This window comes from Chlorocebus sabaeus, chromosome X, assembly GCF_047675955.1.
Source record: "Chlorocebus sabaeus isolate Y175 chromosome X, mChlSab1.0.hap1, whole genome shotgun sequence".
NCBI lineage: Eukaryota > Metazoa > Chordata > Mammalia > Primates > Cercopithecidae > Chlorocebus > Chlorocebus sabaeus.
In genome coordinates, this window is record NC_132933.1 from 19,153,245 (window position 1) to 19,166,800 (window position 13,556).

The window sequence follows — 13,556 nt, forward strand, 5'->3', positions numbered from 1 at the left end:
GCTCTATCTTCTGGTTCACTCATCCTCTCATCAACTGTGTTTAGTTTGTTATTTAATCCCTCTGTTGAGTGTTCTTTTTTCCATTGCAATGCCTATATTTCGGTTCTTTTTTGCATTCACCTGTATTTTTCAAACTATTCTATTCTTGCCTTCTAGTTTCTATTCCTTTTTAAAACCTCTTTCAGTCAGGCACGGTGGCTCATGCCTGTAATCCCAGCACTTTGGGAGGATGAGGCGGTTGGATCACCTGAGGTCAGGAGTTCAAGACCAGTCTGGCCAACATGATGAAATCCCATCTCTACTAAGAAATACAAAAATTAGCCGGGCATGATGGCAGGCACCTGTAATCCCAGCTACTCAAGAGGCTGAAGCAGGAGAATTGCTTGAACCCGGGAGGCGGAGGTTGCAGTGAGCCGAGATCGTGCCACTGTACTCCAGCCTCGGTGATAGAGCAAGACTCTGTCTCAAAAAAAAAAAAAAAAAAAAAAAAAATCTTTGAACATTTTCAGCATACTTATTTTAAAATCCCTTTTAGATTTCCCTATTAGCTGTGGTTCTTAAGGTATGAATTCTTCCATTGGTTGCACTAGTCTTATGGTGGTTTATTTCCTCACAGACTTAGTAAGTTCTAGCTATGCATTCATCCTGAGTCATAGATACAAACACAGATTCATGTGCTATATACCACCTGGGTTTGAATTCTGGCTCTGCCACTTAGTACCTGTGTGTTCTTAGGTAGGTTATTTAATCTCTCTGTTCTTCAGTTTCAGTATCTGGAAAACAGGGCTGTTCTACAAATGAGTTATTAGGTTGGTGGAAAATGACTGCAGTTTTTGCCATTTATTTCAACGACAAAAACCGCAATTACTTTTGCATCAACCTACATAATATAAGCCAAGCACTTAGGACAGTGTCTGGCACATAATTAAGCACTTGGCTAGTGTTATTACTGTTATTTGGCAGGAATTGTTTTACCTTGGAGTCTTGTGTACTTTGGGTTATGTGACTGCCTACTCTCAGCTCAAAGTGGCCAGTACACTTCTGAACTGTGTTTTTCCCCCATCCCCACTTATGGGCCAGCACTTCCCACTGCTAACTTTCCATAGGAGCTCAGATTCCACTCCTGTTCCCACCCTGCTATTCAAACCCTTTGCCCAGGATGTGTGACCACCTTTGGTTCTTCTGTAGGCTGTATAGTTACTGCTATGGCTTTGAGCGCTCTTTTCATTTCTGGCACTAGAATATGTTTATTTTTGCTTCTGCTCTCTACAACAGATTTAAATTTTTCGAAAAACAATGTGTTTGGTGGAGCAGGAGAGGAGCTTCCTGCAACAGCTCAGGCAACCATACTGACGAGCAATCCCTAAAAAATCTTTTTTTTTTTTTTTTAATTTTAAGTTTCAGAGTACATGTGCAGATTTGTTATGTAAGTAAACATGTGCCATGGTGGTTTGCTGCATCGATCAAACCATCACCTACGTATTAAGCCCAGCATGCCTTAGGTATTTTTCCTGATGCTCTCCACCCCCCACAGCCCCCTGAGAGGTCACAGTGTGTGTTGTTCCCCTCCCTGTGTCCATGTGTTCTCATTCTCCCTGAACATTCTTCCTGAAGAGGCTTACCTCTCATTTGGCAGTGGGCTCCTTGAGAGAACTCAGGACAAAGGCTGGATTCCTGGCGGGAAGGAATATATATTATTTGTTTTTGTATTTCGTGTGCCTGATATACTTGATATATGTTTACTGAATAAAGACATGAAAGACTACCTTGGTAACAGCAAGCACTACAAGTGGCCAGCTCACTGCTTGATTTCTCTAAGAATTACCACCACCATGTTGTAACCCTCTACCCCACCCTTCTTCCTGTGAATGAGCTCTGTCAAGGTGACATGGTTTCTAACACATGACAGTAGGTATCATTCAATCACTGATGATCTCAAGGGTGAGTAGGTTTCTTTTACTCTGTAAACAAAATGCCAAACTGGGAAATGCTGCAGAGGCCACATATTATTCTGACTTTCAGAGTATTGTTTCGAAAGCACCAGAGTAAAATGTTAAGCAGGTAGCTGATGCAATCTGGCAAAGTCAGTATCTAGCTCTATTTATATAAAGACACACACATATATCAGGCCATCAGAAGGATTTGTAGAGAGAGTGACTCTCCTATGAAGGTAAAGGCCACCCCCTTTCAGTTCCAGTGACTGAGATACATTTTTCCAATCCCGGGGGCAAATACAGACACAGCAAGTTCCTTCTTCCCTTTGGAAATTTGGCAGGTAAGTCAAGTCTGTCTCTGTTGCCACATTCTCTCAAGATTTTATGACTGTGCACATGGCCTGTATGAAAGCTTCACTTAGGTCACCTTATGTCTTGGCAGCCAGTATGGTATATGACGATTCAGGAAGACTCTGGTGTTTCCCAGATGGGGCCAGATCTGGCCAGGCAATTATTGCCCTCGAGCTGGGAAATGTGACATGGGGGTGATGAAGTGGCTGCTGAGAAGGAGGCAGTTAGACTCTGAATTTGGTCTGTTCTTTATTTAAATCTAAAGATTGAACACACACACATAGATCTAAAATCAATATCATACATACATACATACACACACACACACACACACACACACACACATGCACCACTCCCCAACTGCACAGGGTATTTTTTAGGGATTCATGTGGATTCCCCTGAACACATATTTCCCAGTCTAATTGCCTATTCTTTCCCCTGTTTACATGCCATCTCATCATTCTCTCTTCCTTTACTCTCCTACTTATCTTTATCATTGCTTTTAACTGTGTGTTCCCATTAACCCAGATGATCAGTTTCAGACTCTTTGAGAAAGAGACAGGGACCCTAAATCCATTGTGAGCTGCTTTGTCTCATTCTCTCCCATGACCACAGAGAAGCATGTCTCTGTACCTTGATTCTCAGAGGAAACAGAGTCACAGAAGCTACACCACCACTGGTAGCACAATGTTACTCTCCGGGTGGACATTTTCATTTATAAAAAGAGTACTAGAATAAATTGCATTCTAATCCCAGCAGCTCTAATAACTTGTCCTTCATTCTGTCAATATTCTGATCACTGTTACTACAGAGGCAGCAGGGAACAAATATGGGCTCTGTATTTAAACAGACTTGGGTTCAAGTTCCAGCTTCAGCAGTTAATAGCTGAGTGACCCTGGGCAAGTTGCTTATCCTCTCTGAGCTTGTTTCTTCATCTGCTAAATTGGCATCAAGTAGAATATACAGACAGTCCCCAACTTGCAATTGTTTGGCTTGCAATGTTTTGACATTATGACAGGTATATTAGGGTATTGAATGCATGTTTGATTTATGATATTTTTGATTTGTGAGGGGTTTATCAGGACATAGCCCCATTGTAAGTCAAGGAGCATCCATATATTCAAAGTGCTGGATACATAATCGGTGCTCTATAAATAGGTAGAATTACCATGATTATTTGGATGATGGTTGCAACCCTTAGTCCTTCCTGTCTCACTGGAGTTAGAGACAATCAGAGTTGAAAGGAGGACTCTAAAGATGAATAAAGCATCTTCTCACGGTCAAGTGCCAGCTCTGAGCTGCTGAATGCTCAGCATAGCACTGGCTCTCTAAGAGGCTCTAGGAGAAACAATGGGTAGACCTACTCCTGCTCTCAAAGGGCCCTGGCCATCCAAATGAGCAGATAAGATGAAAATGTCCACAAATGTTAAAAAAGGAAAAAAAAAAAAAAAAAGGCTGGGCATGGTGGTTCATTTCTGTAATCCCAACACTTTGGGAAGCCGAGGCAGGATTGTTGAACCCAGGAGTTCAAGACCAGCCTGAGCAATGTAGGGAGACACTGTCTCTACAAAAACTAAAAATAAAATAGTCAGGCTTGGTGGTGCACACCTGTGGTCCTAGCTACTCAGGAGGCTGAGATGGGAGGATCACTTGAGCCCAGGAGATCGAAGCTACAGTGAGCCATCATCACTCCACTATACTCCAGCCTGGGGGACAGAGCATAACCCCATCTCAAAAAAGAAAAGAAAAAAAAAAGATGAAAATGTAAATATGAGTGGGCATTAAGACTAGTATCTGCTAAATTATTCCCTGTAGACCACAAGTGCTTTGAACATTCAGAGAGGGGATGCTGCTGTGAATAAGAAGTCCTCCTGGAGGAGGCAAGGCTTCAGCTGAAACTTAAAGAAAGGATGAGGCTTGGAGTGACCCCTAGAAAAGGTGGGAGCTCTGTGGGCAAATGCTGGTCAAACTTGAGAGGTAGGGACAACTGTTATTTCCAATTTACAGATAAGAAAATGGAAGGCCAGATAAGCCTAGTGACTTCTCTAAGGCCACTCAGCAAGTAATTGGCAGTGCTAGGATTTAGGTAGAGATCTGTCTCTGTCTGGTGTTGAAGGCTATGTTCAAAGCTGGCTCTGACTGAAGAAAGATGGGAAATAGGCAATAGCCATCGATGATTTTCCAGATAGGAGTGACATAGAAAAGGCAGTGTGTTTTCTATATTCACAGTGCAGCAGGTGTTCAGGGGAAGATTCTGGCACTAGAGGGGTCAATTAGGAGGCAGTTGCAATACTTTAGGGCTGAGGTACTGAAGGCCTGATCCAGGGTAGGGGCATGGTGGGACTAGAGAAGGCATTAAGCCGTTAGGCATGTCAAAGGGCAAATTCACAGACTTGGGAACTGGCTGAATATGAAGAAAGAAGGACAGCAGGATGATTAAAGAATCTGATATGGGAACCAGAAGACTGGGCAATGCTGCTACTAGGCATATTGGGATAGCATACTCATTTTAAGGTTGCTGTTTATATAAAACAGAGCCTGGTTTCTTTTATTACTATTGCTATTAAATCTTTTAATTTTTTAAAAAAACCCACATACCATGAGAAAACAGACAAATTCAGAATATGAGATACTCTAGAAGACTAGCCTGAACTCTTCAAAAATTCAGTGTCACCCACAAAAATTAGGAGCATGCACTGTTCTAGATTAAACGACACTAAAGGGACATAAGTAAATGCAATACACAAACCTTGGTTTTGGATTCTGGATTTTACAAAGCTACGAAAGACATTTGGGGAATATTGGGGCAATTTGAATATGGATTAGAAATTAAATTATATTAGGAGATTATTGTTTATTTTCTTAGCTGTGATAATATCTTGTGGTTAGGAGGGAGAATCTTCTTATTCTTTAAAGAGTCATTCTGAAGAATTTAGTGGGAATGTGTTATGATGCCTGTGACCTTCAAATATGTGTGTGTGTGTGTGTGTGTGTGTGTGTGTGTGTGTGTGTGTGTAAATAGATTGATAGAAACAGAACTACACGGCAACTATGTTGAAATGTTAATTGTGGAATCTTGGCGGTTATATGTATGTTCATTGTTCTACTTCTTTGATCTATTTGTAAGTTTGAATGTTTTCAAAATAAAAATTCTGGAAAAAATAATGCATGAACATTGTGAAAAAAAAAAACAGTAAAAAAGGATATGGGGGGAACCCTTCTACCCCAGACACCCAATACGCCTTCCCAGGAGCAACCACTGGTCACGTTTCTTGAAATTTTATCTACATTTTACAAGCCTATGTATGTGTTTGTAAATTCTGTTAATAAATAGACAGGTTCATGCTATACATCTTTTTGTTAGCTACAAATAGACTCTCTTATCTATTCAACTGGGAGAGTAGTTAGTTAATTAAAAATCAGTAAAAGTGGAAGTGCTTGGACCCACTAGGGAGCCGTGACCAAGTGCATCCAGAATACTGTGGGTATCAATCAGTGCATTTTACACAGGAAATGGAGAGCATCCTTTAATTGTGAGAGTTGGCCCCACAGACGTCAGCTAAGCGAGATTCCACTGTAATGGCGGCAGCCTGCTTTTTTTTCTCACTTCAGGAGCCTTCCTGGAGGTGTCAGGAAGGCCTAGGTCTGCCACCATGGCCCCTGAGCCACTGGTAGAACTTTCAGGAATGAGAAAGATGAGCTATTGGCAAGTGCATGAGGGGCCTAGGCCAGGACTCTTCTCATATGAACCCCCCAGGCACACCCTGACTGTTCCATATAACCATGTGTAGATCTGTCTCATTCTTTCAGTATAGTTTTTAGGATGAATTGCTTTTAGGATGAGTATGGTTTTAATCATATTGTGCTTCAGGTGATGGTGGAACATCTGGGTAGAAAAAACATTGCCTAGGCTTACTGAACTTGCCTGATCGTAAGAATCATTTGGGTATTTGTCTAACAAGCTTTCCAGCTAGGGCAGTGCTACCATACGCAGTTGGAGAACCAGGAGTGGGGCTCCAGTGACAAGACTGCACTGAAGGATGGAAGCTCCACTAATGGTACTAGTTAAAGGCATGAGAATAGACAGAGAAGGCAAGATGCCTGAGAAATGCTGATGTCCAAGGACGGAGCCCACTAACTCCCATACGAGCTTCTTTCCCCAACCCCTCCCCTCCAGAGATGATTGCCTCCTTTTGCAATCATTGGGGTCACATTTCCAAAGCATGTGCAGCTTTGAATATGAAAACCCTCCCTAACTGCCAGCACCTGGGCAAATTCAAATCACATACTTGGACTCCTCCTTGCAAATGGGAAGGATGATTGGAAAAATGTGACTCCAGAAACCAGATCTGGACTGAACTGAAATTGCCTGAAAAATGAAAGTATTGGCACGATTAACAAAAAGGGACTGGATTCCTTTATTTATTTTATTTATTTGCAGCTAAATCCTACACAGCTTGCAGACCTTGGGAGACAGCCATCCTTTTATCATTCCTGATATGGACTTGAATTTCTAAGAAATGACTTTTTTAATGGTCTGTGGAATTGAACTCCTACTAGAAGCAGTCCTAGGACTCCCAGTCACAATGTTTTAAGGACAATCCTGAGACAAGAGCAAGAGCTCTGAGGGGACTTGAGTGCCCACAGACCCATGAAGCCATGTGCTGACCTCAAATTGATCTCTTCAGGTGTCCTAGAAAACCCAGCTCTGCACCTAACTCACCCTCTGCATTGGGACAAGGTAGAGCAAGGCCTGATGTCATTTTAGGGACCCACAATGGCAGAAGACTGCATTGGCTTGTCACACTGCCTGAAATGTTTGCATTTCAGTGTGAAGCACTGAAGTCCCCTGTCTTCTCTAAATCAAAGTGTCTCAGAGGTAAAGACAGGATCTCTAATTTTTTAAGACAAGCAGCTTTTCACTTAAGGTTAAAAACCAAATGGAGAAGGGTGGGTAGTGATGTGTCTGGGTTTTGTTGTAAGCCTGGAGGGTGAGCAGGTGGTTAGGAGAGGGAAGGGTGTCAAGAAGGCCCAGGCCTTCCCTGAGTCACTGGTAGAACCTTCAGGAATAAGAGAGATGAGCCATCAGGCCTGAGGAGAGGGCCTGGGGAGTGTGTATGAGAGGCCTGGGCCAGGACTCTTTTCATATGTGGCCCCACAGGCACACCCTTACTGTAATGATTGTGGAATCGGGAAGCCATCACCACAGTTTCCAATTCCTTACCACTATTATTACCATGACTGTGCTGAGTGCATGTGCTTTGAATTTTCAGTGAGCCTGCTAGCCCAGGGACACTTCTACCTGCCCCGTTATGCGTGACACAGACTGATGGACCACAATAGCAGAGAGCAGTTGGGGGCCTCACATCTGGGGGATCAGGCCTCAAGGATTTTGCGTGACAGTTTATTCCAGCTCTCCCATGTCTCTTAAGAAATCCACAATTTTGATTTTCTGTAACCACCCCCAACCCCCACCCCATGCTTTTAAAAGCACATATTATGTGCCAGATGCTAGAGTAAGCATATTGGATATATCATTTATTTAATCCTTACCACAGCACTGTGAGGTAGATGTTATTGTTAACCAATTTTACAGATGTGGAAACTGAGGCACAGAGAGATTAAGTAACTTGGCCAGCACTGCTCTGCTCCAGCAGAGCTTCTGGAAGTCAGCTGGCCAGCTAGACTCTTTCAGATTACTTTTCCTAACCCAAGCCCACTTCTGAATTGTCTCTCCCTATTGATTCAACCCCTGTGGTGAGGGGTTTATCTTCAAATGAGGTTTCCTGGGATAGCCCTGCTGTGGAGTCAACCTGACCAAGGGCCAGCTTCACCACTCACCTGGGGGGAGTTGCCTGTAGAACCAGAGAACAGAAATAAGAAACTTCGCTAGGGTTGGCCACAAACCACAAGATCCTCTAGAAGGACCCCAAAATGTCCGTGAAGACCAATAGTCGGATTACTGACTGTGCCGCCAGAGAAAGAAAGTGCAGCCTACCAACTACCCATCCAATTTGAGCCACATGACTTGCCAACGTGGGTGTTTTCTGAGGAAAACCTTCAGTTCACCCAGCAATCCCAGCCTAAGCTCTTTTCAGAGTCTGCCTGAACTAGCTAGATAGTTGCCTCTGGGTCACTGTAACCCAAAAAGGCTTAATTAAAATCAGGAAATAGGCTCAAGTTCCTCTGCTGCAATACTATAAACTTTAGATAGATCCAAGTAGGCTGCAAGGACACACAGGGATAAAAGGTACTTTGGATACAGCACAGTCGTCTGGGATACTCATATACACACCCACACGATACCCTCCTCCCCCCATAGAAATTAAGAAATGAGAAAAGGAAAGTATTTGGCTCTAGGTGAGCTTCCTTTGTAAAGGCTGGAGACAACAGCATTTGTCTACTGAACACATTTTGTCTGGGTATGGGGGAAGCAATCTCTCTAGCCTGAGGGTCTCAGGCAGGACTTGGCCTGGTGGGTGCTTAGGGCCAAGTGGGGGATGACTGGCAGGCTGAGGGCATGAGGAGGATAGAGGAAGAAAGGGTGCAGAAGGTGAGAGGGGTGAGAGACTAGAAAGTGAAGGGAACAGGCACAGAAAGGAGAGAAGAGGGACGCCAGAGATGTTTGGAGTAGGGGCAGCTGGGAGAACCCATGGTGCTGACAGTCAGCTCCGCATCATGATAAAGCCATTTCCTGTTTATCAGACATGATTAGGGCATTAGAGTTCTCATACCAAAGATTTATCTAAGAGTAGACATTTGGCCCCTTTGGGTATCAATCCTTTTGGAACTCAGTTTTGTTTTTTGTTGTTTTTATTTGTTTGTTTGTTTTTACCGTGAATATACCTTATTTAGTCATTTTTGTTTACAAGTGAAACTCTGGGAATTCAAAATTAACATCATTACCTATGAGCTTCTTATAGACACCAGAAAAAACTTCAACCTTGTGTGCCACATTGATCTGCTGTGCTTTGTCCAAATGAACCTTTGCGAGGCAGCTGCCATCCAGTTTCAAGTGGATTCTCTTGCCTACAATTTAACTTGGAAAGATCAAGTCCTCAAGATCGCATGGTACACAGCTATCAGAGTATGGCTCCTGTGATGCTTTTGCTTATTTTTTGTATGGCTTTTTCAAGTTGGCTTAGGCAGAATTCTCCTCTGAGTAATAAAGACAACATGCTTCTCACTGAACTCTTTCTCCAATTCACGTACTAGCCAGACTTGGATTTTCTGGGAAGATTTCAGTTGAGAAACAGGAACAAAGATTATGATAGCTTTCTGACTACCACCAACTTCAGTTTCCTTGGCTGCTATGATATTCAGCTCCCTGAGCTGAGTCTTGAGGTCCACGTTCATCTTTGGCTCCAGAAGAGCCTGGGAGATGCCGAACTTGAACTTGTCTGGCTTCTTGCCTTTGGGCTTCTTGATCCTGGTGTTCAAACTGAACATGGGCTTCTCCTTGCTGAGTACTGGCTTAGGAAGAAACCCAAGTCTCACAGTTTGGGATAGATAGCTTTTTGAAATGTATTCAGACTCCACTGCTTTCTGAAACTAAATGTCCTGAGTCCTTTTTCTGGAAAGAGTGGTAAAAGAGGCAAGGAGTTTGCTTGTGAAAATTGGTTTAATTCTTTAAATAGATATTTGTTTATTCAGGGCCTCCTATGCACTAAGCACTGTGTTGGGTGCTGTGGACATGACAGACCTGGAGCCTTCTTATGGAGCTTGTTCTGCCTATAATTTGGCCCATTTTGAGGGGGTCAGAGAATGAACACTTCCACTTCCTAAACTGTGCTGGGCTGTGATGCAGTGAGGTCTCTGAGGGTCTCGGGAATAAGTTGGGTTGTTTGCCCTTATAATAAAAGGCTCCAGATTGTGGTGCCGAGACTTCCCAGTGTCAGCTGTCGCTCTGTGCTGCTGTCACCATGTTGTTTCTTTAGGAGCAGAAAGATGTGATCTCTTTCCTAACCCTGTAACAAGACAGTTAACAAGAGAAAAGCATTTAACAAACTTATTTAATCAAATTTTACATGACATGGGAGCTTTCAGAAATGACGACCCAAAGACCCAGGGAAAATGGTGTATTTTTATGCTTAGGTTCTATAAAGAACGTATAGAAATGTGATTGGACAAAGGGTATGATCTAATGGCAACAGACTGAAGGCAGAGGGTACCCAGTAAGTCTTGTCTGTTTAGATTCTTCTTGGCTTTTCTGTGTAGCATTCCTTCCTCCAGGGTATAGGGCAAGAACTCTCTGGCATGAGGGTCTGCAAGGGAGAAGTGACCTTTCTAGATCGTATGAGTTGCCTTGGGGGAGAGAGGTTCCAGTTTCTATGATTCACCCGGGGCGGGAGACAGGAGGGTAGGAGAAGGTCAGCGAGAGACTTTGCTTCTGAGGTGGCAACTGAGACCTTCCAGTCTCCTTTAGTTCAAAGTACTCAGCATGCCAAAGCACCACCATTTGGGGTATCATTTTCTGAGGGCCAGCACTTCTTATCTGCCATGTTATTTAACACATGTTTGCCTAGGCCAGGGCCTTACGGTGGCTTTTCTCTCCCACGGAGTATAAAGTGGATGTGTTTTGTGATAATGGTTGGCCAGTTGGATGTATTTTCTCTTCCTCCTTAGTGCTAAGCTGCATTCCACATGGTTGAGGTTGCTGGAAGTACAGCTTCCAAAGAAGTGAGGACTTACAGTATAGTATAGTCAGTGGCATGCTGGCAGATGTCCAACAATTGCCTCCCTCAATTGAGCAGGGAGGGGAATGCTGGTTTATAGTGTTTGCTGATTTCCATGGTGTAAATGCTCCCACCATGGCCAATTTCAAGCTCCCGACATGACATCACTGAACAAGGAGTCAGGAATACATGTGCAACAGCATGGCATCGTAGAGTATTTCCGCCACACAGATACAATAGATGTAAATAACTTCAAAAGCATAGGTAACATAAGTGTAGTGAAATAATTAGGAAGTGATGAGTTTTGAGTATTCATTAGCTTTGTCTGTTTTTTTTTGTTTTTGTTTTTGTTTTGAGACATAGTCTCCCACTGTCGCCTGGACTGGAGTGCAGTGGCGCTATCTTGGCTCACTGCAACCTCTGCTTCCCAGGTTCAAGTGATTCTCCTGCCTCCATCTCCCGAGTAGCTGGGATTACAGGCGCCCGCCACCACACCTGGCTAATATTTTGTATTTTTAGTAGAGATGGGGCTTCACTATGTTGGCCAGGCTGGTCTCAAACTCCTGATCTCGTGATCCACCCGCCTTGGCCTCCCAAAGTGTTGGAATTACAGGTGTGAGCCACTACGCCCGGCGAGCTTTGTCTTTAGCATAACCTAATTGTAAGTTTAGATCATTTCATTTTTAACAATGGCTATATTTAACAAACTGGCCCACAAAATTCATGTTGAACCATTGATTCTCACTATCTGGATGAGTGTGGTGCTGCCTCACTTTTCTCTTAGCTTAAGCAGTAGAGAGTCTGAGTAAACTGGGTCCCAAGGCTCTTGCCCCCACTTTAACCAGAGCAGCCGTGCTTGTATTCATTTCATACATAATGGGGTTCTGTGTTTGAGCAGAGGGTTCCAATGTTTTTTATTTTTTAATCTTTTTTTTCTGTCACCCAGGCTGGAGTGCCGTGGTACAATCTCGGCTCACTGCAACCTCTGCCTCCTGGGTTCAAGAGATTCTCATGCCTCAGCCTCCCGAGTAGCTGGGACTACAGACATGTGCCACCATGCTGGGCTGATTTTTGTATTTTTAGTAGAGACGGGGTTTCGCCATGTTGGCCAGGCTGGTCTTGAACTCCTGACCTCAAGTGATCCATCCGCGTCGGCCTCCCCAAGTGCTGAGATTACAGGCATGAGCACCCAGCCTCCATGTTTTTTAAATGTTTTTTTTTTTTTTCTTTTTTTGAAAAGCATTGGTATAGATGGTCTATGAGGTTCCTTCCATTTATGGTGTCTTAAGTTAGCCATGTCTTGCTAACCTTCCATTTTCCCTTTCGTTCCCTTGTCCCCTCTTGTCACTCAGGCATCCTATTCCTGCTATTCCCAGAGATCTTTCTGTCCCATCCCAGGCTCTCCATCTTCACTGAAGAGATAGCTGTTATCAGCTGATATGGTTTTAGGTGATATTCCTCCCAGGCATATTTTACTTTTCAACATGTGACTCCAGAAGACACATAAGGTCTTTCAAATACAAAGAAATGAATTTCTAAAAGCTGGAATTCCAGGCAGGGTGCTGGAGGTGAGGGGTGGGGTGCTGTCTGTACTCAGTGCCCTTAAAATCATAACACTGAACAGTCAGACCTGATTCTACTTTGCAGTATCCTTCAAAAATCTCTTGATTTCGATGGGTTGCTAAGTTACCCCCAAAGAACAGCCCAAGAGTGTATCTCTATTTTTCTTTACACAACACAGTTTTCTTGCAGTGAAAACTAAAACCTTATCCTAGCAGATGTTTGGTTTGTCTTCCCCTGAATGCAGTTTTCATCCCTGGAAATGATAGAGAGGCTGCAAAGGTTATGGATATGACACAATCCTTTCTGAAGGCAAATTCACCCTCTTTAGCATGCCAGAAAAATTATTTTTCCAGGAAAACTAAACACTAAGCACATGCTTGGATGTTCCTTTCAAGCAAGAGAGGAGCCCTTTCTATCCCATTAAGGTCAGGCAATTGCCCAAGTGATTTGCTTCACTGCCTATCATAACGGGGAGTGTGGGACGGAACCAGCAGGGGTTTACTCTCATCTCTCTCCATCCAGCAGGCTAGCCAAGCAAAGTTCATAGGCACAGGCACCCTCCGAAGCCTGGAGTCAGAGAGGCTGAGGCTGGGGGCCACTCGGGACCCCTCCAATACACACACACAAACACACACACACACACACACACACACACACACACGGATGCATGCATGCACACACATAGAAGCCCACAACATTCCCTCAGTTCAACACGGCAGCTCATGAGAGTCAGTATAATGGAAGCAAAAGTAGAGCAGAGCAGTGGAATAAGATGCATGGAACCTGGTTGCCCAGGAGGCCACGGGATGGGGCACAATAATGAGCTTCTTGGCCAGCTGCCCAGTCTGCTGGGTGCATATTGTTCAAATGTAGATAGGACAGCCAGTGGCCCAGGAGCTGTGGGGGACAAGAGGGCTGCTATTTCCTGCCTACATGGCTACCTTCGGAGGCCTAGGGGTACTTTCCCTAGCTTTGCTTCTCAGGTTCTGTCCCCACTTCCTCCACCAGCAGCAACCTCCCTTTGGCCCCATTT

At 43.8% G+C, this 13,556-nt stretch overlaps 1 pseudogene; it reads right to left on the reverse strand.

Annotated features, from left to right (window-relative positions):
- Positions 1-9,150: 9,150 nt before the first annotated feature.
- On the reverse strand, positions 9,151-10,236 carry LOC119620959 (small ribosomal subunit protein eS7-like; annotated as a pseudogene).
- Between the last annotated feature and the right edge of the window lie 3,320 nt (positions 10,237-13,556).